At 38.7% G+C, this 12500-nt stretch overlaps 1 protein-coding gene across 1 annotated transcript in view; it reads left to right on the top strand.

Moving 5' to 3' along the window:
- FAF1 (Fas associated factor 1) overlaps positions 1-12500 on the top strand; it is a 157495-nt gene that overhangs the window by 90179 nt on the left and 54816 nt on the right. The window lies entirely within an intron of this gene.

Below are 12500 nucleotides of genomic sequence, written 5' to 3'. Positions count from 1 at the left end.
AACTCCAAATTCTGTTTTCCTGTGGAGTAAGGTCCAGGTTTTTTTGAATTTTCAATTGTCTTTTCTCCTCTTTATAAAACTCTCATTTTTTAGAATGCATATATTTTAAGGAGTTGAGTAAAATTTATTGTCTAAAAAGTACTGACACTACAAGGTTTGCATTTGTTTAATTTTTGATACTAGATTATGTTTTGAGGTTCTGGTGTTTCATCCCAGGATTTCTCTTGAGGAATAACTGTAAGGAAAGTTTTGTACTCTCCTGTGCCAGTTGCAAACTGTTTGCTTTAATTCCTTGTACGTTCTAAAGTTCCAACTATCAGTTTAAAGTGCTACTTCCCTAATAAGCCATAAAGGGTAATTGCACTACTAAATAACTGTTGCATTTAATCCCAAGAATATCAATTTAAATGAGTTTGCCAAGTGCATTATGATCTTTTACAATAAGGACTCCAAAAGTCTAATTCATTGCTTGTATAAGACAAGCACCATCAACTAAAACTCTCTCAGCTTCTATCATGAAAATCCAGCCCCATTTCAGCATAACCTGTTGTAATCAACTTGAGTTTTTTAGGAAAAGCTGGTACCAAATTTTGAGGTTACTGTTAGCGATTAATTTGTTCAATACTAAGTTCTTTTGTCGTTGGGATTTCAAAGCAAAAGGAACACCAGCGATGCTATAGACATAATTATTTGTCATCTTCTACTGCTTTCTTCTTTTTCAAGAGGTTGACAAATCTGCTTGCACTGTTGAGACAACATTTTTAGCTGTCCCTGCTTTGAAACTCATAGACATGATAGTTATTTTTATTAGAAGTGTCATGTTCATAAAACTCAGAAAGTAGAGTTTAGTAAACAAGGACTGACTGAGGCTTCAACGTTGCTTTCTGTCCTTATGTTGACAGAACCAGCAGATAAGATAGAAACGACCATATGTACAGAGAAATATCTCTAGGGTAGATCAAGGCAATCCAGATCTCTGAATTACACCATGAAATAAGATACTGTATCTACATCATCAGTCCACCTCTCCATCTCCATGCACACAAACTGCATTGGGGCTTTTCATGTCTTAACAGAGGGAGCAGCGGGAACCACTCTTCTTGCCCTGAGTTTATACCAAAGTAGTGGTAATCTTCACTGGACAAGGTTTTTGCAGGACCCCCAGTGTCTTACTTTCTCCAAAGCATCTGGCTGTAGACAGTTGCTAGCCCTTACAGTCCCTGGACAGCACAGCTGAAGTAGCCTCTTGTCTCCTCCTGCAGGTGTGTAGGCTGTTTTTACCCTCTTAGCTCCTCCTCGATGCTTGAGGCTCAGCTGGGCTTGTCCCCAAACCAGTTATATATTTTGCCATGTAGCAATAGCACCTTGTGTACGTCAGGCTGTACCCAGATTTCATAGGAGAGTGCTTTTGCTCTTGTTTTTAGAGATCTACTCCTGAGATAACTCCTACTCAACAAGCTGGCTTGAAAATATGCTAAAAGATTGCCTTTGCTGATCAGATTACACTGAGCCACAGTTTAACTTACGAAGGTATCCTGGTAAAAAGTTTTCATTCTCTACGCTTTTGGGGCTTCAGCTTGGAGATCCCTTTGTACCTTCATCAAGCACTGTATTGTCACAGAAGCATCTCTGAATGATGATGTGTTTTGTGGAGCAGCCCTGCAGCCTGTTTTTACTGGCGTAGGCAGAGTTGCTCTTCAGGACTACTCACAAAAGGCACGGTTTGGCATAAGGCAGGAGGTGCTGAGATTCTTCGAATATTCAATGAAGAAAAAGAAGAGAGATGCTTCAGATTGAGTTAACAGGAGTGGTCTTATTTAGCTCACCTTGCAGAAACCAAAATATTCATTTCAGTGCCAAGATGTTATAGAAGGACTACATTTACTTCATGCCCTGCTGAGAGAAGCTGGCAAGAGCTATTATCAAAGACTCTTTCTCCTCAGTCATTTAATAGTAGCAGCTTCTCTTTTATTCTGTGCTCTCTGAGAGCAGAATAGGAAGTGATAATCTCCTTGGAATACAGCAGACACCTGTTTGATAAGTGGTAATTGCATTATTCCTGGAGGATTATCACAGTGGTGCTTGTTTCTCTGTAATGAAACTCCACTATATAAGCAGAGCAAAACTTCACTAGAAGATGTAGATTCCAGGTAAGGGAAACAGAAAATAAGAAACAATCATCCTTTTTAGAAGCTCATTTTTAGAAGTCAGTAACAGCATGTTTTCAAGAGCTAACATTGCAAAAATCCAATCCCTGGAAAAGTGATATCCAAGAAGAGGCAGCATAAAAAGCCTATCGGTGTTTGAACTGTTTGTTGGAAGCAGTGCTGCCAGCACAACTGCCTGAAGTCTGCCAAGGAATTATATAGTTCTGGAAACATATCCAGGCATTTTTCTGTGTGCCATCCAAAACGTTGTACAGTGTTGTGAAGTAAATGGCATCCCACCATAGACCAGAAACGTGCCAAGTTTGGATGATATTCTGTGTGAATGCAAAGCAGTTCCCAAGGTGTAGCTGTGAATATCTGTGGGCAATATGTGGTCTGGATGAATTGTCTGTTAGTTTATACTGTTGTTTATTTTTTCACTTGTTTCTGACCTTAAAAATCTGTAAATAGTTTTGTGTCTCTTCTGAATAGCAAAAAATAAATTAGTTGGGCTCAGACTTAGTAAAAACAATTGTTATACACTATTCTGTGGCAATTATGTCATGGCTAGGCTTCGCAAATGAAGATTTGAGGGCAGATATGTAGTTACTTAAAGAAAATATTGGAAACCTAACAGGTACTGTATTTCAGCATAGAAGGCAGCAAATGAAACAGGGCAACTTTGAGGAAAGAGAATACAGGAAGACAAGTTAACTGTGTTTAGTGTTTTTGCAGTTGATATGAGTCTGAATCCATGTTAAGTGCAGCTGAATTTTTCATGTTAGTGTATCAAAAGTAAGAGTAAGCAGTAGCACAAAATAACACAAGTAGATGCAGAGCAGGTGGAGGTCCACAGAGAACTGATGGATGAGTGGACGTTGGTGCTTTCCCGTGTTTTCAGGTGCTAGAGGTGTTCTTGCCCTTTTTTTTAATTGACCTTTTCTTTTCTTTACCTTGATCCTCCTCTCCTTTGGCAAAGTAAAATGGATGAGTGCTTTGACTCCTGGTATTTGTTGTCAACCAGAGGCTGTCTCTCTTTAGCTTAGGAAAGGTTTGGAATCCCAGTTTATCTATTAATAACTCTGTTAGTTGTAATAGATCTTGTTTTAGTGAGAGAATATTTCTTTTTGGTTCCTGAGAACTTCAGGAATTTACAGTGAGTTATGACCTGTTCCCAGGCATGTGTTTTATAGATCAGTTCACACAGGTGTACTTATTAATAAACTCGCTGAACCAATTTACATGCATAAGTTTTAACCACTGAGTAATTAGTGAAAGCATTGCTGAGGAACTGGAAATTTGGGAAATGTGTCATTATTTGCATATCAGTATAAAGCAATTACTAAATTAAAGAGTGCACGTTGTGACAAACATGAAGCTCCTTTACTGTTGCTTTGTCAGTGCACATTAACATCAACTTGATGTGAAAGCCTGGCTTTCTCTGCGTGAACTAAAAATCCTAAGGCAGAAGTACACAATGAATCACCCAGAGTTTGGAGGCTAGCACACTGAATTGCCTTGGGGTTCAGACTGAGGAAAGAAAAAACTCATGTAAAAGACCATTGAGAAAACGTATCAGTGGAAAGTAATTAACTCAAGATCCACAATTAGCCTCATGGTCTATACTTAACTGTGTTCCAGGTCTTTCAGCGTTTATTTAATTCTGTTACCCTGTGTTTCAAATAGCTGCAAATGGCTTGGCAGATTTTTCATCCTTTTTAATATTTACAGTTTTTGTCTAAAAAGAAGAATGAGCTCTGTAAGTGATCATGGGTATTTATTTCAGCCTCTCAAGTATATCACTTTTTTTAGCAGAATCTGTTGTACAAGGAAATATTATTTTCTTTTTGTTTCCTTTAAATATATTTGCAGTTTGAAGCAACATTAAGCACTACAGTAGCTGTCCTTCTGCTTTAATTCCTAATTTGCCTAACTAGGCTCAATCAAATGAGAAATAATCAAAACCAGGGATAATTTTCATTCAGCCAGCAAACTGAGAGTGGTAGATGCACAGTAATACGGCTGGTGATTAACAGGGAGCGCAGCAAAAATTGGCATGTGTGTTCAGCCAGCGTACCAGAGCTGGGTGTTCCCAGAGGAACGGGCACCACTTTTTCTCAAGCTCGTACAGAAACTCGGAACACTCAGAGTGTTTTTGTGAAGCTGCCTTTGCAGTGGTTGTTGCTGTGGCTGCAGCATCGCTCATCTGGTGTCCAAAAGACACGAATGGCCTTCTCACTGTGCTGTGGACTCTCCTCCAGCCTTCCTCCTCCCACCCTGTGTGCTGTTTACCCCCAAGATGATTCCAGAGCATCTTCACCGTGCTGCTGCCTTCAGCTCATGTAAAGATCTGCCAGGGTTGTACCTTTACACTGCAGCAGAATAAGATGCATACCTTTAACGTGCAGCCTTATGGAATTTTCGAGAATTAAGCACAGCAATCTCTTAATCCTAATCTAAAGAGTTTATCAATGTTTAAAAGATTATTAGTAGTTAAAACACTTTTTTCCAGTTCAGAGCTTTTCAAACTTTTGGGTTCTGCGTTTTAACTCCGCAGCATTCCTTTGTGATTTTAAGCTTCATTATAGTTCAAAGATCTACCCTGGGAACATGACTGAAATCCTTGGAATGAATTTCCTGCAACCTGTGTTGACAGGTTTAAATTACGTACTCTGACACTGTTCTTGTGGCTGGATTAGAAACTTTTTTCCAAGTTAAACCTGCGATAAGTAATTGTCACAGCGCGCTGGCACAATGCTAATTTGAAGTGACGTGTCCAAACTGGCCTCAGTAACATGAAGAACCCTAACAGGTGTGAGGGGTGGATCTTCCCATGGGCCCTGCTGAACTTCTAACAGGGGAAAAGTAGTAGAAAAAGTGAAATGAACCTTGAATAAAGCTGTCAGCAGTAATTATCTCAACAACACTTTGTGAGGAGTTAAAATAAGCATTACTGATTTATAACCTGAACACACTCCACCCTAGAGATGTTTTTTTTCATCCAGTTAGTGTTTAAAATGAAACGTTGAATACCTGTCAAGATTTTTTTTTTTAAATGGAGATGCATAATGAAAATGAAGTTATTTTCCAGAGGAAGTTAATTTCAAGGGCTGTCAAATTTTTTAAACTCTTCTGTTCATTTTCATATTTGTGCAATAGTTTAATAAAACAAACAAACCTCAAGCATACTTGACTGTTTTTCCCAGCTAATGCTGTTTGATGTCAAAAGACAAAGTGGCTGATGTGGAATTACATCCACTTATTATTATTGTTCAAGGAAGGATAAAGGCTTACATGGTAGTAGTGAGCTTTGGTTGATTGATTTATTTTTTTTAAATATTATGTACTAAACTTGAAGAGCAATGTCTAGCTGACCAGTATAGACTGAAGAGAGCCCTCAGTACTGTGTAGTAAAACTTTCTGTCTCATAATTAATTCCATAGTACAAAAAAGCCCTTGTTACAGTCAATAAAAAAAAAAAGGGAAAAAACAAAAAGGGCTTTTAATAGGTTTGTTTTTTTGAATTGCAATGTACCTTCATTTTACAGTGGGATACTTGCTCTTTGTTGGAATGATATCACTTGTTTTATATATATAATGTATTTCATTGTGGATAGAAGTAATTTTACAGTCTGTTGCTATTGAAAGAATACTTGCTAACTTTTGAGAAAAGAGCAAACCAAAGCATAAGCATTAATTCACAGAACACCTTTAAGCTCTTTAAGCTTTAAACATTACTTTTAAACATGAACATGCGGGAATTCTTAAATCATGTATCACTTTGGCTTTGTGAGATTATACAGTGAAAGGGAGAGAGATTATTTAATGAATAATTATACAGTGACAAGTGATGGGTTTGAAAATGTTGCTCACCTGTTTGTTCCCAAGGAATTTAGTGAGGGTTTGTCTGAGCACAACAAGCTGCCCATGCAGCCTCTTACAATGCTTGGTTAAACCCCGGCAACTGCAGCTACGGCAAGAACAAGCTCTTATGAAGGCTGTCTCGTGTCATAGAATCATCTTTCTTGAAATGATGAGACTAGACTCTTGAGTATCCTCAGAAATAGCCTGAGTTGCCTGGGAGTCACCACCTCCTTCCTGCATGGATTGGTTTCTCTGTGTCTGGGTCTCTGGCCAGGAAAGAGCACGGAGCCATGGGATATTCTCTGCAAAACTGCACAGAATTGCCGGAGTTCCCACACTCTTATTTCCCCTGCTTCAATATTCATATGCAAGGGCTATGATGAATGCAGTTAGAAACCATTATTTTATTCAACTGTTTGTATAGTGAAAAACTTCCCACTCTTTCATTTCAAGGGTGGAAGCAAATCTTCATTCACTTGCTCTACCTCTCCCCCCTGACTTTTACACTTCAGTTTTTCCTGCATGCCTCATTAACTGCTATATCCCTTTTACCACACAAATATTCCTTGCTTTTTGTTTTGCTCACGTCTTTAATCTCAAAAAAGGTAGGTTGCAAAAGGAAAACGGAAATGTGAGTGAGCTGAGAGCAGCTGCAGCCTCAGCTGTGGAGCAGCCTGACCAGTCTTGCTCCAATGGTAAGCAACAAGAGGAATAACTTATTTTCTAGATGTTCCAAATAGGTTGGTTTATATTTTGTTTCTGTCCCCCTTTTGGGGAGTAAAGTTAAGTTGAACTGCTCTGCAGTTCCCTAGATCACCCTGAGATTCTGACTTAAAGACCTGAGGTCTGAGGCATAGGTCTGTGCTGAAAGTATTTCTCTCTGATTTGCCATTCTGCACAGTTAACATGGTAATCTTTTTGAACAGGAAACTTAATTTGTCTAGTAAGGAGAGATGGGTGACATGTTGGTAGGCTGGGAGAAATGAGCTTGTTTGAATTCTCCAGAGATCCGCCCATGGAGAAGAAGGGATTAGACGGGGTGAATATGCCTTGCAGACATGTAAACCAAAGTCTGTCTGCACTAAGAAGGGAGAGAATTTTTCACTTAGCACGATTTTACCTGCCTGGGCTGAAATGATAGAGACTGGACTGAAGCTGGAGGTTGGGAAAGGCTCCCATTCAGGAGTCATGCTGTTCAGCCAAGGTGTAGAAAACTGCTGAATTGTTTTGTTGTATTACCTTACCTACTGCTGGTGCACTTGGGCTGTGAAAGTGTTTGATCCCCAATATGCCTTGTATGCAGTTAATGTAATAAGCAAATTGAAATAATTGATAATACTTCTTCGTCATCTCTCCATCCTTACCCCTTCTCTTACCTGATGAGAGGAAAAAAATGTCATAGTAATTACTCCAACAAGAAAAAGGATCAAATTATGTAGAAGTGAAATTTTTCACAGAGGAGACACCTACCAACCATTGAATACTTTGCTATGGGCAACTCTCTTGGGTTATTTTGAATAACCGAGCATGGTGTGTTATGGAATGTACTCAGTCATGTTTGTTTCTTTATACATTAGCCATGTATCAGTGACTAACCAGTAAATGAAAAAGCTAAGCAACTCACATTTTGAACACGGTGAAAGGGCTGTCACATGGAGTATTTGAACCAGGATTACTTTTCAGTCTGTAGGTAACAATGCATTCATTTCTGATTAAGAATGTTTTGTGTGATATTTTGGGTATTACAAACCTCCATGTGTGTACTGCAGCCTGCTAAGCAACCTCTAGAAAGAGCTCTTGTTCAGCTGATGACCTCCGGATCAATAAAAATTATTTGGGGATATCATTTCTATGCTTGTTAATATATTTGTTTCTAACTTGAAACTGTGGTTAGCTAATATTGACACACTAGTTATGGCCAAAGTACTGAACAGCAGCCACAAAAGGCTTCCAGATCTCAGAGTGGATATATATTGCAATAATAATTATCGAGGGTGGTTAGAAGTTTGCAGTTGAGGTAGAATTCCCCTTGTTATCACAGCTTTAGTTCTGAGACTATTAAAGCTTAGCATGAACTTCTGTTCTTAATTAATTAGATAACTTTAACTCACCATGACTTCAGAGCCCTTTTAGTAATACTTTGAATGTTGCTTGCACTGCTGTTGTTTTCAGGGCAAAAGGAAGGTTTTTAGTTTTCAAGATATTTGTATAATCTCTATTGAAATTTGATTTCAAAGGGTGAGTAATAACATTTTTTTGTCATATTTTCCTGGAGATAATCTTTTCTTAATTCTTAAGCAGGGCACTGGTCATGCAGTGCTAATAATGAAAGAATAAAACATTCTCAAACCAATACTGAGATAACAGAGAGCTGCTGCAGTTACTGAGCTGTGGAGGTTGTTTATCCAGTGAGAACTCTGGATTATGAGACATGCTAAGAGCAGATTTATCTTCAGTATTTTCAGCCTTCATTTTTTCCTCTTGCCCAACAAGGGGAAAACAGGCCTTGCCGGTTTTCACCAGAATTAATATCAATACCCAGAACATTAAGTATAGTTCTGGAATGGATTGGATGTGGTGCTCTGAAGGTACTGCTCTACAGAGATGGATGGGAAAGGAACTGTACTGGGTGGAACACTTTGCTGTCTTGGACAGATTATGAGAGCTCCAGCAAATAGAAGTTAGAGATGTCAGTTTGAAAGGTTTGGGATTGGATAATCTGAGTGTTCCTTAACTGCTTTAGACTATAGAAACCAAAAATCTAAATGATGCATGTTGTATGGTAAACCCACCCACATCCACATTGGAATATACTCAAGTTTTAATTCTCGCTGTTCAGCATTACAGAGTGGAAGGGATGCATTAGAAAGATGTACTCCCTTGGCAATTAATTACACATGCTGTGGCATCTTTGGGAAGGCTTCTTTCTGTGGCTTCTTCATCTGTCTGTGCTTGTGAGTGCAGCTGGAAAGCTGGAACTATACCTGTACCTCACTGTTTTTCAGGATGCTAGAACTGCAGGGCAGGTTATTAAGACTTCCTTTTGCCTAATATACTACAAGCTGACCTTGAGTAGGATTGATTTTTTTCATGGGAGATTTATGAAGGAGAGTCAAGCATTTTTATTTTGTACACTAGAATCTTGTTTGCTTACTTTATCTCTGAGTTTTAAAGGCAGGAAACAGGGATTATTTTCCTTTACCTCAGCAGGAAATGACACTATGAGAATTCCCCCGTTAAGTTTTATGGAAGCAGATTATATACAGACAAATGTAATTCTGTATTAAGCAGATACATGAATAGTTCAGGTGATTCACAGCAGTCAAGTTATACAGAAATTACATTCCTTTTTATTTTTTTCTTAAAAATCCTGAAGGTTTGTCCACTGCAAGGTTTTTTGTTTTGGTTTAGGTTTGCCATTGTCAGATAATGCCTGTTGATTCACTTGCTGTGTGTGAACAAGTGAAATCTGCCATCATGGATAGAATCATCTCCTTTACATATGGATCAAGTGTTCTCTGAATTTCTCTCTGATGCTTTGTAAGATTTATAGTTTGACCTTTGAATTTCTGAGAGAAAACGATCAAGAATCTCTAGTTTTTGTCCAATAAATGATATTAGGAAATATTTTGCCATGGAGAAATACCTCTCCAGTGAGTTGGAAAGGATTCTTCATTTGAGTAGCTCAAAGAATAAAGCCTGTGAAGGCTGCCTTTTAAGTGGTCTTTTAAAAGACCAGAAAGCTGTTTTTTAAAAGTGACAAATACTGGGTGATACAGCTGAAGGGCTCCATTTAAGTGTCTGTATTTTCAGATAGATGCATTAATGTACATTAATGCGCGTGTAGTGCTCCCACGCACTCCAAACCCTCAAAACTCATCGCTGTTGTAGCAATCAAAAACTTAACAAAGAGCACAAAATAAGTCAATATTCCTGCTTTCCTTAAACATTATCACTTCTACTTCCTTATTTTTAATGGTTCTCATTTAAAAATAAAGCCTCATCCTTTTAGAGAGAAAGGATCCCTTGATGACAAGTATCATGTGAAAAGCACAACCTCCCAATAATTGAGGATGAGGAGGAATGTCTGGTTCTTTACAGATTATTGCCTTAAACTGGCCACTTTGGGTGTCCAGCTGTACTCTGTAAGGCATTAGAAAGCTTAGAGCTGGCCTTCACTTTCCTCATTAGACATGGTCCGTTCAAATCTCTTTTGAGACGCTGTTTTTCTCCATCAGTGTGTGGCTGAGCATGAGGAAGACCAATTTGTCATATCCAATTACTATTTTCCTGATCCAGAACACTGAGCTTATAATTTTTGTATCAGCATTTCGAAGTGCAGTGAGTTCTGCATCTGGAGTTCTCTGCTGGTATCATTCTGTTTGTCTTTCTCAGATCTTCAGTAGCTTCAGTAAATATCTCTGGACTGGTACAAGAGACTGAGTTTATTCCTTCATTTGTAATGTCAGGAGTCTGCAAGAGTGAGAATTAAGTTGTGCCAGCAAATTCTTTCTAGAAGATACAAGCTTTTGAGATTATGGACTTGTAGTTTTTCCTGTTATTCTGAGCGTGAGATGGCAGCACTCTGGAATTACAAGATTTCTTTCTCTCCTGCAGACATATTGACATCATGAAATATCTGGAAGAGAGAGCATTTTTAGATTATTCAGAATTATACTTCTAGAACCTTCAACATAAAACCAGTACTATTTAACTGGAAGAATAATTTATTGTTTAAAGCACCTGGTCTCAATCCAGATTTGGCAAATATTTCTGGGTTAATCTGGGAGGTTGACAAAGAATCCTGCATGTTTGGATCAGAAAAGATGTTGCTTAAGTTTATCCCCAATTTCTAATGCAGGGAATTGAAATACAGTGGATCTTACACTGAGTATTTACAAATAATATTCATGTCTTACTGTTGGAAAGCACAAGTGACCACCAGCCTAATTTTTTCCTCTCTTAAGTTTTAAGATTTGGTAGCAGTTTTTCTTTTAGTAGTTAAAATCTTTTTCAAGTAACCTTTGTGCACTTCTAGTCCAGATAGTACCATTACCTTTTGGAATACCAACCGCCATCCATTCACTATCTCTGTTGTCTCCTAAAAGGACTCTCCTGCTGCCTCTCTCCCTGGAATGTTTGAAGTCTTCAATTTTATTGTCCATCTCCTTAAAAAGCTGTAGAAAACCAAATAACTTTCACTGTGTATACCCAGTGGAAGACCAGAGATCTGACTTTTCAGTAAGCATCTGGAGTTACTTTTTGCACGTCATTTTGGCTGTTTCTGATTCTGTTTCACTTTCCACCTCATGTACCTTTCAGCTCTGAGACCATTTGATTTGCACATGTGTACATTTCCTGCCTAGAAAAACAGACTAACCTTATTTATTTTTGCTTTAATGTATTATTTATTTCATAACCTATACCTAGCTCTCATGGGTGCACGAATCCTGCATATGCATCTCTCAATGTTTTTTCTTGTGCATATGAAAGCCATCCCATTCAAGGTCTAGTGCCCACATAAAGGTGATTTTAATGAAAAAAAAAAATCAGAAAAGTTAGTGACTTTTGAGTTTTTGCACAACCAGATGGATTCGTAAGTTAGAGAATATCAGTTAGTCAGGCTACAAGCCTGAATTTTCAGTTATGGAGTCAGTATAAGGAATTTGTCCATTCCCATGGGAAGGTGGCTGTGACACAGTGATTTGTGTATCCCATTTGGAAGTAGGCAGGTGCAGTACTTAGAAAGAAAAAAACTCTCCCAGAGCAGCCTGAGGTCTACACTTCTTGCCACTGAGACCCTTCAGTGGGTGCTCCCATCAGTAAATTGACCCATGTTAAAAATACTAGGAAGAGCTGAGGTTTACCATCCATGACATCAGGCTGAGCTGCCTGGAGAGTAATCTTTTGCTTAGTGTTGGTGTTTTTATGATTTCCAAAATAAAGCTGAAGCTTTGTGGTGCAAGAGTCATTCCTGTGAGAGGATTCTTCTTAGAATGAAGGTACCTTTATTCTAGAAGAACATTGATGCCGTTAGTTTATTTTGAAATGAAGGCAGAGCTGTTTCTCCCGGCCTTTCCTTTGCAAAAAACTTCTCAAAAATGCTGAAGGGGAGGGTGATTTCTCACACAAATGTGCACAAAACCCCAACATTCCAGCAACTGTCTGGAGAGAGGGATGAAACAAGCTCTGATGTCGAACCCCTTCTGCTGTAAGCTCGTATTTGAGAGACGCTTTGACACTATAATATAGGGTTGCAAATTGGAATTGCAACACCCTGCAATTGGGCCAAGTGATGAAGCAGCACAATAACTGCCTGCTTGATCTTACCACTCTCTCTTTAATGTGCATGTAAAAGACACCAGGAGCCTTTCCAGGCATCTGTCAGGGTATTTGATGCTGTGAGATAGGGAACTGTAGTCTGTGTGTGGTTGGGGTGCGTGTGTGTGTGGGGGGGGGGGGGGTGTTTTACCAGTATTTTATATAGTG

Source organism: Empidonax traillii, unplaced genomic scaffold (genome assembly GCF_003031625.1).
Source record: "Empidonax traillii isolate 1590-97213 ecotype Southwest subspecies unplaced genomic scaffold, ASM303162v1 scaffold15:size5535645, whole genome shotgun sequence".
Lineage (NCBI taxonomy): Eukaryota > Metazoa > Chordata > Aves > Passeriformes > Tyrannidae > Empidonax > Empidonax traillii.
This window is presented reverse-complemented; position numbering and strand designations above follow the sequence as displayed.